This window comes from Oryza brachyantha, chromosome 3, assembly GCF_000231095.2.
Source record: "Oryza brachyantha chromosome 3, ObraRS2, whole genome shotgun sequence".
Lineage (NCBI taxonomy): Eukaryota > Viridiplantae > Streptophyta > Magnoliopsida > Poales > Poaceae > Oryza > Oryza brachyantha.
The window spans coordinates 22014051-22018747 of record NC_023165.2 but is presented as its reverse complement, the minus strand read 5'-3'; positions in this window follow the sequence as shown (position 1 = coordinate 22018747).

Below are 4697 nucleotides of genomic sequence, written 5' to 3'. Positions count from 1 at the left end.
GCCGACGGGATCGGGGCCCGGCCCCCCCTCCCTCCCCACCTCGGGCGGCCGCGCGGGAGGAGGAGCGATCTCTCGCCGGGAGTCGCGTCCGCCGCTCTTGCTGCCTTGGGGAATGGGTCGTAGTCAGAGGGGGTGGGTTGTACTACTACTACTAGCGCCGCTGCCGGTGCCGCTGAGCCAGGACTCGGGAGGGAGGAGGGGGGGTGGCCTTGGGCTTTTCGGCCTCGTGACTTTCAAGGACGAGAGAGAGAGGCACACGGAGACACAGTCCAAGCGAGCCGACGCTGGCACCGTTTTTTTTATTATTATTTTCTTTTCTTTTTTATTTCTCGGCTTCATGGAAAGCTTTTTTTTATCTTTTGAAATATGCTTTTGTCACTGTAGAATGAGTAGGCTGGTTTTCTTTCTGTCTTGCTCGTTTGTTTTTTTCGCTTAAAATAAAGGGTTTTTTTTGTTTTTGCTGGTTTGGTTTGTCGGGTTCGAATCAATTTCGTTTGGTCGTCAAATGGCTGTTTTTGAGCTGGACTAGCTTGGCGCTGCAAATTAGACAAGTTAACTAACGGCTATTGTTGAGTTGGACTTGTTTGCGGTGTACGGCGTACTAAAAGTTAGAATATGTGTGACGAATGGACCATCGGATGTCAAGCAATTATTGAGAATGCAAATGGTAGTATTTGTATTTATGCGGCTATTATATCATTCACATAGATAGATATAGTTTTATTCAATGATAGAGTAGCTTAAATGATATTCTTCTAGTAAAAATATGGTCCCATCCAATATTGAAAATACATGTCTCCTATATTGGCTAGCAATGAAAGAAAATTACAGCATGCTATTATACATTAGGGTTGTGATATTTTTTAGTTTTGCAGTGACCCTAAAAAATGAAGGTTAACAAGTATACTATTGGGATGCTATTTTAGTTCATGTTAACTGTAATTGTGTTCTTTATATTATGTTGCTTTAATTTTTTATCTAAGTGTGGTATAGGTTAGTGACCCCTATCAATACAATAGGTTCCCTCATACCACACACACGGTGTGGTGATTGACTTTTATCATAGAGTTACACAAGTCACATGTATGTAAATTATTTATTTTTATTGCAGGTATTTGAGTCTTAATTGTTTGGGTTTTTTAATATAATTATGCTCGTGAATTCTATGTGATTTATATACTTGATGGTTATTTTGTTATTGGTTGGAGGTTATTCTTTAGCTCAAACAAACTACTTGAATGTAAACTTATTTAGCACATATGAAACGCCAAGTTCTAATTTAATTTAATAAAAAAACTAATGGCTAGCTAACACACCTAGAGCACCTCTAAAAGAATAGCTAAAATATGTGTTTATAAATCTTAATTTAGTCATACATGTCAAAAGATTACATCATCAAATTGATGTGCACTTCAATAAACTCTCAATTCCTACTCTACAAATCCTAACGGTCGGGAGTATGTCTTGTAGCCCAATCATGTGGGATCCACAAATAGCAATCGTGTTATATGGGAGGATGTTTTACTAAATTTGGTCATTGAGGCGACATGTTTAGCCATTCAAATAACATACCAAGTCAAATAGATAGTCTCTTGGAGGATAATTTATTTAACGGAATTATTAAAAATTAGTATGGCAAGTCAAATAGGTCATCTCTTGGAGATGTTGTTAGGGCGCATTCTTTTGGCTAGTTAACCAGATTTCCTTGTTTTTTATGCGCACACTTTTGAGCTGTTAAACAATGTTTTTTTAGGAAAAACTATATGGTAAAGTAAATTTCAAAATTCATATCAATCCACTTTTTGAGTTTTTTATAGCTACTAATTAATTAATCATATATTAATTTATTGCTACACTCTCCTTGTCGATTACTTAACCAACCAAATATTAGTACATTAGTGAAGTTTTTTTTTCAATCTTAAGCATGACAAACTACTCATGCTTATAAGGGCATTAGTAATGTATAAAAACCATGTAGTCTTTATGAGTAGGACCCACTATAGGTGATATTGGTTGTGACAAGCTTCACAATGCTTATGGATAGAGTAAAAAACAAAGTGGGTGCCAAATGAGAAAAGAATGTGAGAGCATTTATTCTTATGGGTAGCCATATGGCTAGTCATTAATGCTATAATGACTGCTCTCACAACGTATAAAGACAATCCATATGAGATCATTTATTATATAATAACCACTTTTTGATACATCGCAGATGCTCTAATATATTTGATGACCATATGGGCTAGTTACTAGTCCCTCGATATTTAAATGCGTGACGCTTTAATTTAACTTTTGGACATGAAATTTCATCCTTCCTCTTGTTTAATTTTTTTGGAAGATTTATTTTGGCGTGACTTGTTTCATCCCTAAAAGTATTTTAAGCAAAGTCTATATTCTCTTTAATACTTTCGCTATTTTTTTAATAAGAGCAATGGGGGGAGTGTTTTTCTTAACAAAAGGGGATAAAAAGCAAACTACGTAAGCAAAGCAATAGCATGCAGTGATTTTTTAAAGTGAGTTTCCTATTATATACTCTAGCTTGAATTATAATTTGCAGAAAATACCATATGTATTGAGCATTCTGTCATACGGCAATGCACGGAATGCAAATATCATGGTAATGTATTTTTAGAAGGTATCTTTAAATGAAATAAATGAGATCCATGATGCATAATAAACGACATAGTAATAAGTCCATGTCCCCTTGTTCATGCCGAGTTACAAAATCATCTCTAAACTACCATACTAGAAATCTTGGGAAACTTACGAATCCCATTGAAAATAGGTAACATAATAGTATAGTCGCTGACATGATATCTTAGTCAACAAAAGAAAACTTAAAAATTTTGTAAGGGTCCACCTGTCGATCGAATAGGGAAAAAATCAACCCTATCATCATTCTTTCCCCTCGTTCATCTCTCTTTTTTCTACTATCGATCGGCGACTAACGAGTAGACAAGACATGTGTCATGACTGAAATGGAGGTAGTGATAGCATGGAGAGGCATGTGGGAATGAGAGCGAGAGTGGATGAGTATGATGGCGATGACAGCAGGGGCATCAATCAGTGAGGCGGCAATGGAATTTGTGGTGACATGCTCGAGCAGAGGGAGAGGGTGAGTATGAAACATGTGTAGCACCTTGACGAGCTCGCTATCATCCTCCACACCCCAAGCCCTTCTTGGATTCGACGACAACGCCTTGATATGGATGATGACGGAGGTGGCGACTCCATATCCGCTCCAAGGTCACCAACGACATCCACGATCAGGAGCGGCCAGGCCTCCTCCCCATTAGCTCTAGGACCAAGTGTTGGACACAACGTGGGTCGTCAAAGGGGGAAGACAACAAGAATGAAAGTAGTCACGGAAGGAGACAAGGAGAAGGAGGTCGTAGCCATCGCCGCTCCAATTTGATCCACCGTGACTTCTCCATCATCCACAACAAGATTGGTGGAGCCGCAACAAGGCCCCTCCTCTAGATCTTTGGCAGTGTGGAGAAGGGCAACAATGAGCTTGCTCTCCTTGAGCGGGAGGTTGGACGACATCAATGAAAAAGTAGATACGTCCCCTAATCCCAATGGCACCTTTTGCAGACAACAAGGTCAATCCCCATCCCCTCTAGCCTCTCGTCCCTATCACCCTCTTGCTCCACTGACATCGTCGAGGTCCTTGAGCACTCCGTTGTCTGCTACTATTCCTCATGTCTTTGCTCCGCCTATCTAGTTCTCATGTTCATTCACCAGCCAACCAGTGGAGAGGAGGGGAGAGAGGCAGATATGAGAGAAGGGAGAGGAGAGATAGTATTATTTTTCCATTTGATTGACATGTGGTTCTATATTTTTTAAAAGTTTTCTTTTGCTGACTAGGCCGTCACGTTAGCAAAACCGTTCCTTTATGTTGCCTTAGGACCTAATTTAAACGGGCAGTAAGTTTAGCATCCTAGATTTTTAGTATCGTGGTTAAGGAATAAATTTGAAAGTCGCGTCAACACAGGGGACTTAAATGGACTTATTACGACGAAATATGATCCTCCTTTTCTCCAGCTGCTCCTTGCCGGAATGCCGGGTGGCGTACAATTTATCCAGTCTAGCCATCAAGCCATGCTACAAAGAGCCAAGTTTGCATCCTACCGAGAGTGAGCCCAGGATAAGCACATCCATGGGCCAGATCATGGCAAAAGCCCATGCAATGCAAGGCCAGCGCGATTGAATTGTCATTTCCATGCACCCTTTTCTCTCGAAAAAAACGGCTTACTTAATTACACTAATATCTGATGAAAACTGCCTTATGCACCATGCATTTTAATTTTATTTACTTCTCTTTTCTACCTTGCCATGCAAAGTTAAATGCTACAGTAAGCAAGTCACAGGTGTAATTCTCGCGTATCACACACGCGACGCGCAACAGCACCCCCTCCCCCTAAAACAATAAGAAAAAGAAAAAAAAAAGACGGTTCTTGACTTCTTTCCCGATGGATCAAAAAACAGCTAATGATATATCATAACCTAATAACACGTCGAGCACCTTACTAATATCGTTAAAGAATATTCCCCCAGACAACTAACGGAGGTACGATTATTCGTACCACACTTTTACAATTTTTGAAAAGTTTTATATATTAATCTTGGTTAGATAACCTTTTCTAAATCAAGTTTTATAATATTATTCATTCGATCCATATGAGCAATTTATCAAC